At 36.8% G+C, this 20206-nt stretch overlaps 1 long non-coding RNA gene across 1 annotated transcript in view; it reads right to left on the bottom strand.

The window, feature by feature from the left end:
- Positions 1-10876: 10876 nt before the first annotated feature.
- Positions 10877-20206, bottom strand: part of LOC118600334 — a 108458-nt gene continuing 99128 nt past the window's right edge. The window contains exon 3 of the long non-coding RNA XR_004956318.1: positions 10877-10962. This is a non-coding gene — a long non-coding RNA (uncharacterized LOC118600334). The remainder of the gene's footprint in view (positions 10963-20206) is intronic.

Below are 20206 nucleotides of genomic sequence, written 5' to 3'. Positions count from 1 at the left end.
TATTACTCCAATTTATCTATAGAAAAATGAGTTTCAGAAAAATGGGGAATTCAACAAAAGTATCATAGTATGTGATTGGCCTAAAATTTGAAGCTATGTCTGTCTGAGAATTGAAAATCCTTTTTTTATTTCTCTCAAAGTGTGCCGCTTTATAGCACGTGGAGTTTAAGTTTGCCTCATTTTATATATCTGCCTCTGAATTGCTTAACAGTCAAGCAGTAAGGAATCACTTCTAATTTCCATAACCATTCAATATACAAAATTATGTTATCTTCTCATTTATAATCTCAAATTGGTTTGAGTCTCCCTCCCACTGTGCCTTTCTCCCAGCATTATTTTTCTAGTTTGAAAAAAAAAAAAGTCCTTGATTTATTCAATTATTCATCCTCATAGTCAATTCTGAATCAAGAATAATTAAATTCTGTATTTCTCTCCCCAGTTCTGTGTTCAAATAGTTTAAAGTTTCTTCTGTGATGAGTCTCAGTTTCTAAGGATGTGTTTACATGCTCATCGATGTCCACATAGAAATACTGATTTATATGCAAACTCTACAAAGAGATCCATTATACTCTTAGTCCCTGCCTGATTTCCAGATTTTACATTTCTCTGGAAAAATTATTTTAACCAGCAACTCTCTCTTGTTTCTTCCAGGCAGAGCTAACGCAGTCAGCACGAACTCCTTCAGAACACTTCCATCTTCATGTCTAAACGGAATCCACTTTTTATCCACTCACTAAATCACCCTCCTTTATCCTTCTACAGACATCCTTGGCTCATCACTCTGTCTCATATATCCCCACTCGTCACCATTCCAAAAAGTCTGCATTGAGGGGCACTGCATCTGCTGCTTTGGAAATTAGATCCTGGCTCCAAATCCCACGCACTGTTAACAAAACACTTCCCCCCTTGCCCTTCTCCTGACACAGCCTTGCGGCAGGAAACTCTCCCAGAAGAGAAGTGGAGAGGAGCAATCAATAGTTTCTCTAAACAGAAGATGCCAATGGCAAGGAGGTAGCACTCAACCGCCGCAGTGAACTGCGGGCCTCTGTTTAAGACACCCCGTGCGAGCCTGATTGATCTGCCTGTCCGCACTGCATGCAAACCAGTTACCTACCCTCCCGCTCTCTGCTGCCTCATACCCTTCACAGAACAGAAAGCAGATGAAAGTGAGGCTCGGGTCTGCAGAACGTGTCAGGGGATTAGTGACAGCTGATTGTTCTCCTTGAATTCAGATTCTGTGATCAATTAGAAGAGATTTCATAGGAATGGTGATTGGAAATAAAAACTCCACATCAGGGCGCATCAACTGAACTCCTGGTAGCCTTCCCCTATTCAAGAGCACTAGCTCCCAGCGGTCTGTTTGCACAACTTGACCCAGCCCAGCTTTGAGCCTTCCTGGTGCTTTACTGACACCAGGGACCTGAAGGTCACTGTCAAATGAGCCTCAAAGCACTTTATATACAGTCAGATCCAGGAAAATGAGGTTGGAGGATCGGTCTGGTGAATTTACTCAGGACCTGCCCAATGTGGAAAACATTCTGGTTTATTCCATTTTCTGAGTCTCCAGGTATATATGAAATACATACATCGATATATAATACCTAATATATAAATGATGTGTCTATACATAAATGCCAAAACAAGGTTTACAAAGTTCTAGCAAGTTGTAAAAGCTTAAACTATGTGAATAGGCTACATATTTTTACTTTATTTATATATCTTTATGTGTAGAGTACCTATGTATACTACATATTTATATATAAATTGCACCGATATGCACTATAACAGTGCACTACTATACTCACCATATGTCAGGCTCTGGATGAGCCACTCTACGTGAGAAAGGTAATAACTGGCATTTACATCTTACTTAATCCATCTAAGCATTTTACATATCATGAAACTCCCCCAAAACTCTACAGTGTGCACATCATTAGCCCCATCTTAGAGAAGAAATTAAAACTTAGAGAAGTCAAGTAACCTGTCCTAGTTTGAGCCACTAGTAACTAGCAGAGTGGGAATTAGAACCAGGCTTGATTTGTTCATTGACAGGGAAATGAAGGACAGTCATGGCCTCCGTCATCCAGTAATTTATAATCATACTGTGGAAACAAGACCTCCACAGGTAAAAAGTCGGGTGATAATACAAAACCACAAACGAAATGTCCTGGGTGATAAACATGACTAATTCCAAAAAGACAAGTTCAAACAATATGTACTTGAGTTTAACCAAGAAAAAGCTTCCTTTCTTTCAATTGCTTGCAGCCTTCCTGTCTGAAATCCTCTTCTGTTTCCTCACCTTCTTAGGTGTTTATATCCACCACAAACCTCTGCGCATTTATTCTTCCCCATCATCTTGTCATTTACTCAAGTGTATTACATACTTGGCCTCTGACAGTTCCTAAGAGCTCAATACTTTCAACTCACCACAGATCATATTTTCTTTCATTTCACAGAACTCTTTCCAATAGTCTTATATCCTTCTGAAATTGTGCATCTTCCCCAAACAAAAGAAGCAACGAGTTCAAATGAAACGAGGGGTCATATAAAACAAACCTTCAAGTTCTACCTCCTTCTGTACACCCTGGGTAGGGTATTTAATCACAAAAATTTCTCAGGGAGAGCAGAGCTCAGAGCCAATCAGTGACAGATACACAGAAAGAAAGGAGAGAAATAGCTTTAGTAAGAGAATGGAGTCATTTAAACTTGACAATATTCTATAAGGAATTTAGGAAGTCCTTCAGTTATTAAAATCATGGGTGTTTCTTAAAGTATTATTTCGGTTAGTTGCTTCCTCCTAGAAGAATGTCTAGTTCCTACACTGTTTAGCTGTGTAACACAGGTTACAGAGGAAGATGGAAATATTTCCAGTCGTACTTGACTTATTAAAAAAAAAAAAGGAAGGAAAGAAAGTAGGAAGGGAGGGAGGGAGAGAGGAAGGGAGAGGAAGAGAGAGAGAAGGGAAAAAAAGAAAACATCTTACAGTAAAAAAAAAATTGGTCTTAGTACATTCTACTATGAAAAATTTGTTTATAACCCTATCTTCTGCAAAAGATGATTTCAGAATTTTATATTACATACATGTAATTCCAACAATGTAAGGATGTGTACATGTTATGACTGAGCATTAAGTCTAGCTCTGAGTTTCCTAGGAACCAATGCAAAGGGAGAAAAAGAGTGCAAAGATTTACATTATTATTTAATAATAAAGGAGGTGATATCTTCATAAATGACTAACTCTTTGCTGCTTCTATGTTATAAGGCACTTCCTGTGAGAAAGGTTCTCTACAAACATTATCTAATTTAAATGCAATAATATGGAGCCCAAACTAATATAGTACTCATTCTGTGTCAGGTATTGTTTTAAGGGCTTTACACACATTAACCAATTTAATATTTACAATAACTTTGAATATAGGTACTGTTATTGTCCCTATTTTACAGATAAATAAATACAAGTACAGAGAGTTGAATGATTTGCCTGAGATCACATAACCTACAAGTGGTAAAATGGGGTCTCAAACCTAAGCTTGATGCCAGGATTCAAACTCTTAACAATGAGACACTACTAAACCTCAGTTTAATCCTCTAGAGTGAGATACTAAGAAGAAAGAGGATGAAGTTATCAAACCAGGGTCACTAGGATAAGAATTGCCAGACTCGGGTTCAAATCTAGAATTAACCTATTCCATAGCCTTCATCTGTTCCATGCCATTCCACAGTGGTCCCTAATAGAACAGCATCCCATGGGTCTTTTACGCAAAAGAGTATTCAAGAATTTAGACCTTGTGCTATCCAGGTGCTCTTCTACTGACTCTTGATAAACATCAAGAGTGTTACATTGAAACCTAACTCACTAAAGATATCTCTATATAAGGTTAAATTTAGGAGGCCTAGGATGGTACTTTCTGGTAATCTAATTTGATTCCAAGAATTTACTTAGTCCTGAAGAAATAGTTGAAAACAAAATCCCTTATAAGCCCTTGAGGCAACATTTTTTTTTTTTTAATATTTCTGTTAAAGCTGGATATCAGTTGTGGAAAGAAGATTTGCATACTGTGGCTATCTGAGAAGACAGAGACAGTATTCACATTCTACCATGAGAACTCAGGATTTTGACCTCAAGTCCCAATAGGCCATCAGAATGTGTATAGTTGAGCAACAGGGTGGCCTACAAGATCAGATTAATTAGACCAAACAGGTGTGCTGAGCAGATATTTACAGCTCACCAAAAATCCATATACTACCTCCCTATTTCCAAGATTCTCACAGTTAAGTAAAGTCATATGATAAGTTCTGACCAATAGGCCATGAGTGGAAGAGATGTGTATCACTTTTAAGCCAGAGCATAAAAGAGGCAATGTGTGGTCTCTTCCTTTGTTCTGGAATCTCTTGTTCCGATGATGAAATCACAAGTTGTCAGAACTTCCCATAAGCCTTGGTACTGGAGCAGCTATGTGGATAACAGTTCCCTACCAAACTGTTAGACAGTAGAATGAGACAGAAATAAATTGTTGTCAGGCCACTGATATTTCAAGATTAATTTTTTGTTTTTGTAGCAAAGCTTGTTCTATCTTGATGAAGATAACACTTCAATACTCCACAGAGAAGAACTACATCTAAAAGTTCCAAATCATCCTGGGATTTCCCAAAAACATATATTAAAATTTTTATTGTAAAGATATTTAATTTTCTATGCATATTATTTCATTTCTACATATTACATTCATAAAATGAAAATTGTCTTCAAAATGAATGTATGTATCAAAATTTTAAACTCTAGGCTTTTGTTTGCACACTTTGCTTTTCGTCCTTCTATCATATTTTATTCTTCGTGTTGAATGCCTGCATCTACATTTTTCTTTAAAATCAAGTGGCTGGGCTTCCCCACCTCGCTAAATCTAGCCATTTGTTGTTCTGCCATTTTAAAAGTGTCAAAAATCTCAGTTCCAATCTATAGCTTGTCATAACATTAACTTCACAGACCTGCCTTTGGAGTAGGTACAGTTAAAATATTAAATAACAGCCTGTGTAATTATACCCCTGGGAACTGTCCCATATCTCAACCACCAGGTGGCAATTTCATCACATTATATGTCCCATTAGGTAAGCAATGGCCTAAATGATGTGAAAAGATAATTTTTTTTTCTCTGCAAGTTTGTGCTTTACAGAAAGGCCAAGAGATACCAGGACCAGAGCTCAGGACATGACAGAAGAGAGACAGATGCCCCCCACCCCATTCTCTGGAATGCAAGAAGGCACTGCCTTCTTTGTGCCTGTGGTTGTCAAGTGTATTCCCGGTCATTCTAAACTCTATATCCCAAAGGAATAACTTAGCAGTCAGCTGAGATCACATAAGAAGGAAGAGCAAGTGTAGGGTATCCACAGATATTGTCTCACACTCTGATATTAGAAGTCAGATTATTTCTTGGGAAACCATAGACCCCAGGCCAAATCTTTTCATTTAACTAATACTGCCAGCTCTTAGTTCAACATTTTTACTGTTTTTTTTTTTTTTAATTCCCGTTGAATATCCACTCAATGGTTCTCAAATTTCACCACACCAGAATCTTCACATGGAGAGAGGGTCACACTCTCAGAGTGTGGAGCCTGACAATTTACATTCCTAAGGAGACCTCAGGCACTGCTAATGCTGCTTATTCTGGCAACACACTCTTGAGAACCATTGCTCTACTTTGTGCCAAGCCCTGGAATAAATCCTTAAGATACAACAGTAAAGACAACTTATCTGCTGCCTGACACACTCGGTTTGCCAAATGTTAGAAATTTGATAATACTTCAACTTTTTGGGCTTCACTTTTCTTGTCTATAAATGAAGATACCCATCTCACGGGTTTCCTATAAAATGAGATAAACTATAATACAAGCAAATATTTTTGCCCATTATTTAAAAAATAGAAAGTGCTCAATATATGATAGCTCGCAAGAGCTGAGCATCCTAAGAGGAAAGACAGACAGTTACACAAGCAACCCTAATACAGTGTGAGAAGGGCTAGTGTCTATGCTGTCCTCATCAGGAATCCCGTTTTTAACTATTTCTCCTCCCTTCCTACTAAAGGCAAAAAGAGGAAAGGAATTAATATTTGTTAATGTTACTGTTTGTGTTTTTCAGGATTCTCTCAAAAGCTTAGGCAAAAAACACATTGACATCTAATAGGCTCATGGAAAGTCCAGAGGTAGAAACGACTTAGAATTCAACTGGATCCAGATGTTCTCTCAATATTTTCCTCTCCCTCTCCTCTTTCTCCATTACCTCATCATCTAATCTCACTTTCCTCTATGTTTTCTTGATTTTTATACAGATTCTTTCTATACGATGATCTTGATGGCCATGGATAAACCCAGTTTGGATCAGGTACCCATCCATAATGGGTTGAAAGGGTAAACTTATTTGAAAAAGAATCTTTGCAGATATAATTAAGTTAATGATCTAGATGATATTGTCTTAGATTAACTGGGTGGTTCCTGACTCTAGTTATACATGTACCTATGAGATACATAAAGGAAGACGTAGAGAAGTTGATGTGAAGACAAAGGCAGAAATTAGAGTGATGTGTCTACAAGCTAAGAAACACAAAGGATTGCTGGCAACCACTGGAAACTAAGGGAGAGGCATAAAACAGATTCTCCTTCACAATCTCCAGAAAAACACTAACCCTGCTGACATATTGATTTTTAATTTCTGCCTTCCAGAACTATGAGAAGACAGATTTCTGTCTAAGAATTAATTTCTGTAACAGAATTAATTTATGCTTCTGTTGATTTGTGGTGATGTTTTATGGAAGCCCAAAGAAACTAATACACCATTCTTTGAACCAGTTTTTGAGGATTTCTGGTTAGCCAAGTCTCAGTTTCTTGCCCAATCATTCAAACAGAGGTCATAGAAGAAACTGTTATTGACAGCCTTATCATAACTATACAGAACAGGGTGGGACATTTCTCAAAGAGACATATGATGTTGATGATGATGACGACAACGACGATGATGATAATGATGATGCTAATTCTCATTTAGTGAACACAGTATATTTCAGACATTGCCAAATTTATATTCATTACTGAATTTGATGTACAAAACAATTTGGGGAGGACTTTAACCCCATTTTATAGATGGGTACACTAGAATCAGAGGTTAACAACAAATACTAAATTAATGATTGAACTAAAATTTGAACTGTTTCTTTTCTTATTTTGAAATCCAAAATAAGGGTAGGGCAACTGAGTGATTCCTCTCGGCCTCTATGCTTGGCAGGGGCAAGTGTTCAGGATACTAAGCCCTATTTTAATACAATCACTAAAATTTAATTTAGTAATATCTCCCTTTAGTGATGTCCTAAGGTACCTAGAAAGGATGTTAAGATCACAGCCTCCTTTCAAGTACTATTATCTTGATCAAGTGCCAGGTAAGTTGCTTAGGGTCCCATACTTTCTAGAAACAGACTTATGTAGAGAAAGAAAAGGGACACTATTTTAACTTTTTATCAGGGGTAGGTGAGTGTATATAGGCTGATTACTTAGTAAGGCGACATACCATACAAGCAAGCAGCACAGAAATTGAAGTAAGACCATGAAATCAGACTGCAGATGCTGACTTTGCTTCTTATTAGCAGTAAGATGTTAAGCAAGTTATTTAATCTCCTGTGTTTTAGTATCCACATTTGCAAAATTGGGAGAATAGTAACAATAGCAAAGCTGTTATGAGAATTAAAGCTTTAGCATATTTAAAGTATTCAGAAGTGTGTCTGGCAACTAGTAGGTGCTATACATGTTTGAAAAATAAAATACAATTAAGTGAATATACATAAATTTGAAGCATATTCATTTCAAAATAAGAATAGTTCTTTCTATCACAGTGAAAAATAGTAATGCTTGCTTAAAAATGACTAGAGAATTAGCCAAGGGGATGAACTGGGTTGAATAGGTTCGGTTATGGTTTTTCCTTGCTTATGAAAGTTATTAAAATATATGGCCTAACCACCTGGTATCTTTTCAAGGTATTTTCTATTCCTCCCATCAAATAGGGATCAATCTAAATTGAGTCAACAGGCTCTCTTGCCCTCCTGCTTCTGGTCTGGTTGAATCTTTAGGAGATTAAAAGGAGGAGAGTGTGATCAGGGGTATTTCTCCAATGGTTTACATTTTTTCTTGGTTTGGCCCACACTTTGTAAATAGCTAGTTATGAGTCCTTTCTCACTAACCAGGTTTGAGTGTGCCATCTAGTTTCTTCCTAGACTCTAAGACGGTACTACAAGGGAAATGTCTTCTATTGTTCAGGTTTCATAATTAAGTCCTACAAAGCAAAGATTACTTTTGTAGTAGAATCACTAAAATTCCAGGTCCACCAACTCAGATGAAGCAACTCCAAAGTCAAAACAGATTTCTTAGCTTCATCACTTAAAAAACAAAATGATGTTTAAGGAAAAGATCTTCTTTGCACAACCAAGGTGGAGTGTCCATGGTTTTTTATATTGTGGCCAGAAACCTCAGAATTTTTGAAACTGTTTGCCAATCATGCTACCCTTCATTCCAGTCAAATCTAAAGAGTAGCTATAACACATAAACAATAACAGAGTGAAAATACAGGTGCCAGAGTCCCTACTTCTAAATATAAATTTTTGAACCAGTGGGGGGGAAAAAAATTCCAAAGGGCAAAGAAAGCATGGGCTAATGCTTTTTTTCCCATTAGTAAACTGCGGACCCATCAAATCACATGATCAATCAGAGAAACTCCCTTTCCCTTGGGAAAAAAAGAGAGAAGAGAGCTCAGGACACTCATATTATAGGTGTAGGGAAGGACAGCACAATAGAAACACCAATATATCATGCTACAGAGTAATCATGAACTCACTGAATTCTAGGCGAAGAAGAGGAAATTGGTTATCAACTACTCCGGAACCCACTCCGCGTCCTTTATGAAAAGAAAACCAGTGTTTGGCAAGTTGTTAATTCATTGTTTTCTGAAAAGAATTAAACAAGTCAGAGAAACACTAAGTTAAGCAGAGTTAAGTAAAATTTTTGATTAAGAACATTCTCAGAGTTTTTATTATGTTAACATGCATTATAAATTTCCAAGAAGAAACTACTATACGTAAAGTGCCTTCTAACTACCTGTCCAGGAAAGCACAATTCTAGACCGATCATTCGAATCTTACATATGAGAACACAAAGGGGTTAAGTGAATGGACCAAGGTAACAGTGAATTATCAGCAGAGCTAAACTGTCCTTGATCCTAGGGGTGCCTTCAGCCATTTTTTATGCCTCTTTGGGATTATATGTGTGTGTGTGAGGGTGTACACATAAGTATGTATTTAATTATACGTACATGCATGCATATACACACAAATGTATTTGAAAAGTAGTAGAGGAATTACTTTGTTAAATTCTACCTCAGATCTGAAGAAGAGAGAGTTTAAAAATTTAATTAACACCAAGATCCCATTATATGTATTAGGCATCCCACTCTGCTAACAAATGCACACATGGACAAAGCATCATGTCACCTTTATTTTGCTGATGTGAAAACTGAGACTGAGTCATTTACTGGCAAATGGGAGAATCAGAATTTAAACCCAAATTCTCGTATTAAAAAGAACAAAGAAGGCTAAATCAAAGGTCAGGGGTCAGCTTAAAGAAGAGGATGTGAAAATTTTAAAGTTCTGATCAAGAATTCTCTTCTTATACAAATCTTGCCCCTCTTCTACTCAGCACAAGTGAAATATGGGTCAAAGTTTGCTTTTTGCAGGGCTTCAACCCACAATAAACCTAGGAATATGAATATTTCTCAGGTCAGTGCCATGCAAGGACTCAAATTCATGGCATTTTATAATTAATCAAAGTTGGAACTACCAGTGGGTCAGAGTCTCTGCCGAGACGACAAACTTGAAATTAAAAGAAAATGAACAAAATGTAAAAGAGAAAACTCAGAAAAGCTCTTGAAACAACCTAGAGAAGGAATCATGGCCAACAGTGTGCAAAAAACATTGCTCAGCACAAAGGAAAATAATAACAATGATAACAGCTAACATTTATCGAGTGCTTATTATTTTCCAGGCACTGTTATAAGTGCTTTGTGTTTGTTACCTCATTAAATTTCACAACCATCATATGAGGTACACGCTATTATTATCCCCATTTTGCGTACAAGAAGTTGAGGTTTGGCGAGATTAATTAACTTGTTTAATTAACACTTAGCAAAGAATATTTAATTCGATCTGTATTTTCAACCACATTTCATGGGACGTTTGTGTTCTATGCTGCCAAGACAACTGGATAAGGCCAGCAGTTCTAAAAGACATTTCTAAAAGACCTGCTGGGCTAGAGATAATTGAAGCCAGACCCTGCACCCTCTTAGCTGTATTACATTTAGCGAGCTGGAGAACAATTACCTTAGTCCTCGTCTTTTCTGTGCTCTAAAATGTCACATTAAAGAGTACTCGTTCATCAGTTAGCCTTATGGCATTTAATTAGTAACTCAGTTTCATTCATGTGAAAGTCTTTAAAGAGTCCACTAACCTGGGGACAATTGTATGCTGAATCTGAAAAATGGCTGGGGGTGTTTGAGCTAATGATCCAAGAACTAACCTAGATAATAGAAGTTCGGTCCCATCCTTTACACCCCATCAAAACTCAGAAGCTATGTGAAGACCCTCTGATAGTGAGAAAAGAAGTTGTGAGTGCCTAATTCAACAAGTTTCTAGCCATGATATAATTCATGGTGGCTACTAAAATGAGTCAGCTTGATGTATAAGAAACAACATGAGCCTAGAAGACACAAGAACATGGGACCACATCTGGGTATGGCTACAAGTATTGGTTAATATCCAATTACTCCCACCCATGCTATTCTTTATTTTTCTCTGACCTGCTCTGTGTCCTGGGAGGCTGGCTCTGGTAGCATCCTTGACTGCTGACATTCAGTTGGGTTTGACCATTGGGAGGCACCTGCAAGAGATAAGGCAGAAAATAAGAGGGATGAGTATATTTTCCCTTCTTCCACACCACATTTGGACAGTAGTTGCAAGCCTTCACTTCTAGAGTTTGCACTAAACTATCCTCTATATTTCCAGTTCTTACTTGGTTCCTGAAATACTATTTTTGCCTTTGGTCCTTCCAGACCTAAGGATTTGCAATGGGTTCTTTAAGTTGCCTTCCTCTGAGTACCTCGTTGTCCCTTCTTGGTTCCCTTTATCCTACCCAGACCCCTATATGTAGATTGTCATTAAATTCTCTTCATTTGAAACATCTGGGAAGAACTATTTCCTATCAATATCCTAATTAATACAGCTACTCATTTATCAGCCATATAATCTCAACCCTTTACCTTTCATTAGTCTCTGATTAACTGCAGAAAGGAGAGAGAATCTACTTTGGAGTGTTCTTTTAGACAATGTATATTATACGTTCTTTGAGATCATGTATGTTAAGCTCTTGGCTTATATTAGGCACTTGATATAGAACAATGGAAATTGTAAAATATAAACTGTAACGTGTCATTTTATGACCAACATTATATATTATATTTAAATTCTCATTAGTCCGTGATGCTCACGATTATACAGATTCCTTGTTTTATCCTTCTCTTTACTTTTCAGAACTATGATCATGATCCACTCATCTGTATTAGATCAGCAAAGATGAAAAGGAATATGTGGAATTAAATTTAACTCAACAAAAAATTTACTGAGAATGTACTTTATGTCAAGAATTTTATTCAACACAAGAGTCACAAAGAAGAAATTCAAATGGATTTCTATCCTCAGAGTATCTAAAGCTAGTGGGAGTAACTACAATTTTTGGATTAGTTTTTTCCATTTGATATAAAATTTAAATTTACTCATAACGCGATGTATTAACCTGAAGTGTATATTTGTTGTCATAATAAATGCACACAACTATGTAACCCAAATCTATTGTCATGATATTGACCCCAAATTTTTTCCTGTTTATTCCCAAGCAGTCTGTGTCCCCATTCCCCCACCATTCTGGTTTCTATCGTCATACATTAATACTGTGTATACACCTACATATAAAATGTCACTATTCTCTAGTTGCTTTAAAATTTCCTCTTTCTTCTTAGCTTTCAGCAGTTTGATTATGCCATGCTTTTGTTTGTGTCATTTTGTTATTGCCCACAGGACCCCAAGGCTATGTTCACTTTTTTCAATCTTGTTTTCTGTGTTCAGTCTAGTCTTTTATTGAGTTATCTTTGAGTTCACTGACAACTTCCCCTGTCATCTCCATTCTGCTGATAAGCCTATCTAGAGAATTTTAATTTTGATTATTTTATTTTCTAGTTCTAGAATTTCTATTTATTTCTATTTTCCTATTGAGCTTACCTATGTTTCCATTTATTATTAGCTTATTTTCCTTGACTTCACTAAGTATAGTTATAATAGCTGCTTTCAAATCCTTGTCTGCTCATTCTAACATCTGGATCATCTCATGGTTGATTGCAGTTGAATTATTATTCTTTTGAGCCTGGTTCTCTACATTTTGAATAATTTTGTATTATGTGCCAGACATTGTGAAGACTATTTCATAGAGACTCTGGATCCTGTCATGTCCCTCAGAAGGGCGTTAATATTTCTATTTATATAAGCAATTAACTTGGTTGCACCCAATGTACAAACTCTCTCTTGATTAGCAACTCAATTTCAGTTCTGTCTGAAGAATTGAGTCTTCTCTTCTCTGCCTTTGCAATTATCAGAACATCAGCTGGAGACCTGAATGGTATTTTTACACAGAATTTGGAGTACCCCCTTTCTGGTTCTCTCCAGCTTAGGAGTCTCCCTCTCTTTTTCATGGCTAGTGTCCCCAAAGCTGTCCTCTGTTTCTGAGGCCAAGAAAGCTTCGCTTCACATTTTCTGAGTTTTGACTACCCTAACCAGTGCTGACATTGGCTTGTACTCAGAATAAAAGCCATAAAGACATGAAACTCATCTGGTGCTGGTCTCTTAGGAGTTTTGACTCTTCCATGAGAATATGCCTACTTTTTTTAATCTCCAGTGCCTTCAGGTCATTGTTTTCTTGTATCTTGTTTGAAGTTTAAGTTGTTACCTATAGGGGGGTTAGTATGAGAAAAAATCCTATAAATAAAATGTAAACCTAAAATCTGCATATACGATTGACATATATGTTTTGTTTTGATAAGGGAAATTATAAGAACTAAACAAGAATGCAAAGGAGGTTAGTGCATGTAACATAAATGAGTGGATCCCAAAGGGCCTTCTGTAAAAGCATTCTCTAAGCTAGAATTGGAAAGATATATATAGGAGTTAACTAACACAAGAAAGCTTGAAGTTAGAAAGAATATTTCAGAATAAAAAATAATAATAAAAGAAACCTCTGTGTGGATCTTATTGATGTGAAAGATAGCATGAAATCTTTGTTAAAGACGATTCATAGCTTACGGGAATATAAAATTTGAGGTTTGGAGTATAAATTCATCTATCTTCGGTTTGAGAGACATATCTATAAAGTTTTTTAAACCTCTTCTTAGCTAGGAAAAGAATTACAGTACCACAGTAGCTTTATATATAACTTACTCTCAGAGAATTGCTAAGGAAAATACATAGTTTTGATAAGCAAATTAAGCTGACTTATTTGCATTATTAAAAATAGGCTCATTTCTTTTGATCATTTGCTGCATAAACAACTTAAAAAACCAAAAGTTATAAAAATTCAAGGCCCTACTACCAACTTATTTTTATTTCTATAATTCAGGTAAGGCAAATACAGACATCAAAGTTAATATTACTAAAGCTGTTGATAGAACAGAAGTTACTCAGAGTTGGGGCAAGAAAAATAGAACTGTCATTTTCTGAGTAAACATTCAAGAATGAAAGTGCCTCAGCTTTGCTATGATTATCAAGAGCAATGGTACAAAGTCAGTAAGAGGTGAACACTTATTACCTGCTGTTTATTTTTGGCTTGGTGTTTTCACGTTTTATTTTCTCTGCATATCTTATTAATGACAAATGCTCTACAGATTGAACCTGATTCTAGCTGCATCGGGTTTGACAAAATAGGGATATATCAATGTTTTCTTCTCTCTCTCCTTCAAATGTTGAGGATCCAAAAAGCTCATCAGCTGAAACAGTATTTACAATAGATGCCAAAGAATTTACTAATAATTTTCTATACAAACACTATCTGAACTCTCAAAAGAAAATAGGAAGCTTAACTATGACTCAAATGAAAAATAACATGACCTATAATCGTGTTATTTAGTAGTAAACCTTGAGAAAGCATGACCTTAACAAAATAGTTCATCATAACTGAAAAAAAAAGTTATACTGAACAATGTCATCCTAAGTCATAAAAGCCAACATCTACCAGAATCGAAGAGGAATAGTGATTACACACATTCAAATGGAAGAAAACACCAATGCCTTCTGGCTTACTTAATGCTCTTTATCTATCTATTAGTATAAATGCACCATGTATGTGTTTGAGGTATGGGTCCAGTCTGATACTAGGCATTGCTTACTAATGATGTTAAGAAACATCTGGAGGCTATATGAGAGGAGCACACAGGTGTCTGTATTTTTGTAGGAGGCATGAACAGGCTGTCAAGGAAAACATTCATTTTAAGAAAAGGCAAAGCTGGCAGAAAAGGGAAAAAGCAGAACTAAGGACAGAATATTATCCTTTACCCAAATTTGTCCTATAGAGCAGTCCCCATGGACTGATTTTTCCAACCCTCAAGAGAGAAAACTGTGAGCAAAACAATCTGAAGGATCCATGTCTATTTGCAAAATGTGAGGAGATGAGGTAGCCAGAGTGCTGCCAGTGCACCAGGACTCTAGTACGGGGTGCGACCCAAAGGAGGGAGGTGCTGTCACATCAGCACACCAGATACTTCGCAGAGCTGCCATGGAATCATGACATGCTTCAGGCACCAGCAACAGGCACCACCAGCTCAGAGGGCAGCTGAGATAGAGAGGGGCCTCCCACAGCCTAGCAGGGATCGAAGGCTCAGCCCACGGAAGTGAGGAAGCTAACAACCATCGCATCGCCATTGAGAAGACTTCATTATGAGCCCACAAGTGATATGTCCCGGTGACTTCCAGAAATAATAGGGCGATTTCTCAGAGAGCCGAAGCTTCAGTAAAATAGATGTTGACCACAATTATTCTTTATTAAATAATGAAGACATGTATTAGATATTGCGAATTACTTTTCTTGTATTCACTCAATCCCCATACCACCATCGTAAGGTAGGTCTGGTGAGAACCACCACAGCACAGGGGAATGTGCTTACAATCAACAACTGTAACCCCACTTCTACTTTCAGGCTTTTGTGACCTGAGGAAACAGAGATGCAATAAACTTTTGGTTAATAAGGGTTCCAAAAGCTGTCTTCAACACACTGGACTATTTCATGAGTAACATGGCATTTTCCTAGTACCAACTCATGTGCAAAAGAGATAAATAAACTCAGCTGTGCAGCACCAGAGATGGGTTTTTGCATCTCTGGAGTCCATTTTGTCTGGGAAGAGCTCGGAACACCTTCACAGGTGTCCTCCATGCCCTGCCTACTTCCTGGTCCACAGTACCGAACGGCCTTGCCTGTCATACTACTTCCTTATTGATGCTAAAATCCTGCCCAATACAGTGTTTTGACCGAGGTCTGAACTCACTCATAGAGTTATAAAAAATAAAATAAAATTATATAAAGAATAAAACTAATCCAAAAGCTCAAAGTAAGTAAACAGCTGAATTTCAAACAATGCTATGTCAATTTCCTGAAACATAGGGTTACTGCTAAAAAGGCCAATTAGAGAATTTGCAAATATAAGTATAAAATGAATATACCTATTTTAAGCTTCATATATGATTTTTAATATCTTAACATCTGTGTATCAGTTCACAGTACACCATGAGTTTTTACGCTAATTATCTCATAGAACTCTTGGAATATTTCCAGAAAATTAGGTGTGTGCTTGTTAATAAGGCAGTATAATAGAATGCAGCCAGAAAGTCTGGGTTGAAAACCTAATTTTACCACTCATCGTCTGTACAATTTTGGCCAAGTAACTTAATCTCCTTGGGACTCGGTTTCTTCATCCATAAAATGGGATGACGGAAATAGTACCTACCTCTAGTGTCTGGAGAACAAATAGATGAGATAATAAATATGAATTACCTGGCACATAATAAACACCTTACTCCACACTGGGCACAATTCTAAGTGCTCTACATGTACCAATTAATTTAGTCTTCACAGTGAAGTAAATATTAGTATCCATGTTTTACAGATCAGAAAAATAAGGCACGACAAGGTTTAGAAACTGTCCAAGGGCAAATATTCTCTCTGCATGTTAGATCTTTTATGTTTTTCCTTCTTACTAGAACTATTCTCTCATTTACAGATAAAGAAACCAAGCTTATAAAAATAAACTGCTCACATTACTTCTTAGAAAATGGTAGAGCTGAAATTTACATCCATTTTCTTTACCCTATTCATGCGACAAACAAAAGAAATCATAGAATTATGTGAACTATGAGACACAGCTAGTAAGTGAAAGAGTCAGGACTTGAATCTAGATAATTTTCATGCTGCCTAAAAGGTAAACGGAGCTGCAACAACTTTAAAATAAGAGAAGGGATAAATATGCAGGCAACTAGAGGCTAGGACAAGTTTGGAGGTGGGGTGGTCCTGAGGGTGAGGAGGCATATGGGAGATTTTATCCCAGGCTTCATGGGGCCAGGTCACCTGAAAGTGACTATTGCACATGACCCATGTTACTTTAAGCCCTTGAATTACTGTGTTGTGACCTGTTAAAGCACCAAATAAAATGAAAACTGCAGCTCACAATGCCTAGAGCAGGAGTTCTTAGACACTTCATGCAATGGATCTCTTTGTCATTCTGTTGACAGAATAATGTTTTTAAATGCATGAAATGCAATGAGTATAAAAGAAAGCAAAAAAGTTAACAAATTTTTTAAAAGAAACAAATTTGTGATATAATACATGTGTCTTGTATATCGTGCACTAAAAAATAAGATCTCGTTGGAGTAACTACCACAATTTCAAAAATATCTTTGAGATATATACAACAAGCATGTCAAGAAATACTTATAGCTCCTCTTGGTGACAAACAATTGCAGATACTGCTAAAATTACTGAGGTTTCTGGCTTACACTCAGTTGAAGAAAATGCTAAATATCACCTAGAAGTTAGTGAAAATAAAGATGTAATTGTTTCCCATTCGAATTAACTAAATCTCCTGACTTCTTTGATAAATACTGCAGATTCATGGAAGCCCTGGAGAGGAAGAGGAAGATGGGAACACCCAGTGGAGGAACAGTGAGGAACTGTCAAAACATACTGGATCTACAAGTCATGCTAACCTGACCAAGCCTGATCCTGTCTGATCTCGGAAGCTAAGCAGGGTCAGGCCTGGTTAGTACTTGGATGGGAGACCACCTAAGAAGACAAGGGGCTATAGTTATTAAAAATATTTTTTTAAGAAAAAAGAAACACACCCGCTGTCTCTGTGTTGCTTCACTAGCCTACTGGATACTCAGCTGGGTAAAAAGTGGTGAACAGTGGTTCCCGCACTCATAAAATTCAGGTTGAGTGTGTGTGTGTGTCTGTTTGTGTACAGTGTGTGTGTTGTGTAGAAACTAGAAGATATTAAAAGCGGATTACATAAGTATTAGGTGGAACTTTGACATTTAGTAATTTTTTATGACAAATTTTGCCACTCGAGAGCATCTGTTTGTTACTACATGTAATATTATATAAATAATACTGATATTCAAGCACTCCCTAAAGTCATTTAGCAGAAAAATTGATAAAGTGCTCCCTCAAATGTATTTTCATTTCTTCTTATCTTTTAATTCTCCACGCAACTTACAGTACAATAAGTATAATTAAAAAATAAAAACATTAAAATACATTTCTTTCAAGAACCTTAAAGGTAGAAGAAAAGACAGCAGTGTTCAGAAAATGAGATACCAATGTTAAATCAGTACATTTCACATACATTTTTGAATTACCAAAACAGATCTATTCACCTGTAAATACAGAAGGATCTAAAGATGAATATGAACTATTTTTGTGTTAGTTGTGATTCAAGGACTGCTAAGCCCTCCTCTTTCAGAGTAATTAAGAGAAGAGTTAACACAGAATATAGAGTGAGAATCAGAAATATGTGTCCTAAACACTAAGCAGTTCATCTAGACAACCAACAAATCTATGGAGGCTGCACGAAACACTGATTTCAAGTGTTTGAAGCCTTGACATTATTAGAAATTAACAGTAATCATAACAACTAGAAATACATTGATTATTATTGTAAAAACTAGTATAAAATTAAGTTATAAAATGACTTCACTAAATCAAAGAAATGAGCAATGTCTAAAAGGTACCGTGAAATTGTGTTTTCATTAAATTGACAGAGAATCCAGCCAACCAATAAGAGATTATCACAAAATTATTATCTGAGGTCGTTCCTATACAAAGAAGGTTGTAGAGCTTCTGTGACATACAACCTTCTAAGAACTGCAATTTATTACTCTTAATCAACTCTGTATTAAAGAGTTTTGCCTGACAAAACACTAGGCCTTTCCGCCAAGGTCCAAAGCTAAATAACTAAGTGGTTTACAGGTATTCAAAATTACCTAATGGTTCCCAAATTTATTTATTTTTATTCCAAGTCTGCTATGTGATAAGCATATGTCAAGTGCTAGGACTACACTGTTGAACAAAACAGACATCATCCCACATTTCTTGGAGCTAAGGTTTCAGGCAAGAAATCACTATAACATGTGATGTGTGTTATGATGGAGAAGGTTCAATTACCTATGAAAACGCAGGTAGGGTGTCCGGGAGATATAAAAGACACCTGAGAATTGGTAAGACATGGTGGGGAGGAGGATAGATGAAGAAAGAGTATTCCTGGGAGAGGAAATCTATTTGTGAGGCTATGTGGGATCAGAGAGAACGTGGTGCTTGCAAAAAACTGAAAGAAGTTAGGAATGGCTGGAATGTAGAATGAGGAAAAGGAAAATGAATAAGGTGAGGCTAGAAGAGTAAACAGTGGCCACACCACAGATTACCTTGTAGGCCACTGTTAGGGTTAAATTGTGTACCCTCAAAAGATACTGGTCTGAGTCCCAGTGCCTGTGAACGTGACCTTATTTAGAAATAGAGTCTTGCAGATGTAATCCATTTAGGACGAGAGCATTCTGAATCAGGGTAGGTCCTAATCCAACGTGATTCATTTTCTTATGAGAGGAGGAGAACATCATGCGAAGATAGCAAGACACACAGAGGCAAGTCTGTCATGTGAAGACAGAGGCATGGAGGCTGCGAACATGCTGCCAAAAGCCAAGGAAAGCCTGTAGCTATGAGAAACTAGAAGAAGCAAGGATTCTCCCCAAGAACCTCTGGAGGAAGCATAGTCTAGCTGACACCTTGACTGCAGACTTCTAGCCTCGGGAAATGTGAATGAATACACTGCTTTTGTTTCAAGCCATCCAAGTTTGTGGTCATTTATTATAGCCACCCTAAGAAATCAATACCTTAAGAGTTTTTGTTCTATTTCTTAGACCTGATGAATACCACTGGCAAGATTTTATTAAGGGAGGAATATTTTAAGGATGACTCTGACTACACTGGAAAATAAAGACTGGCAGGAAAGCAAGACTAGTTGAAGAGAAACTGGAGGCTGTAGCAGTAAGACTAGAAGTCATGCAGCCCAGAATCAGACCTGATTATATCCCATCAGAGTTGTTCTAGCAAAAACACCCTGGCTTCTACTCCTTGGTGGCAATACTGCAGCTTAAAGGAAGATGCGCCAAAGTGGAAGGCAATGCCCTAAGACTTGCCACCATGCTAACCCGAAGATTGTCTGCAGAGATTATCCCCTAATGATGCTCTTTTTTGGGGAAAATATATATATATATATATATATATATATATATATATATATATATGCAATAAAGTTGTAAAAATAAATCTAAGCTTCCACTTTGTTGTGACAGTATTGTAATGTAAGCATTATTCAAGCCCAAGAATGGAATTCAAGAGATGCTGAGTAGCCACACATAATGTTTAGTAGCCCACAATGTTCAATAAATGGAATTATCAAATCACTAGCTCTTAAACCATAAATCTGGGAATCATATTTAATTTCTCCCTTCTCTTATTTTCATATCCAATTAATCTTAAAAT

This window comes from Rousettus aegyptiacus, unplaced genomic scaffold, assembly GCF_014176215.1.
Source record: "Rousettus aegyptiacus isolate mRouAeg1 unplaced genomic scaffold, mRouAeg1.p scaffold_m13_p_3, whole genome shotgun sequence".
Taxonomy (NCBI): domain Eukaryota; kingdom Metazoa; phylum Chordata; class Mammalia; order Chiroptera; family Pteropodidae; genus Rousettus; species Rousettus aegyptiacus.
The sequence above is the reverse complement of the archived record's forward strand: the minus strand, read 5'-3'. Positions and strand labels throughout refer to the sequence as shown.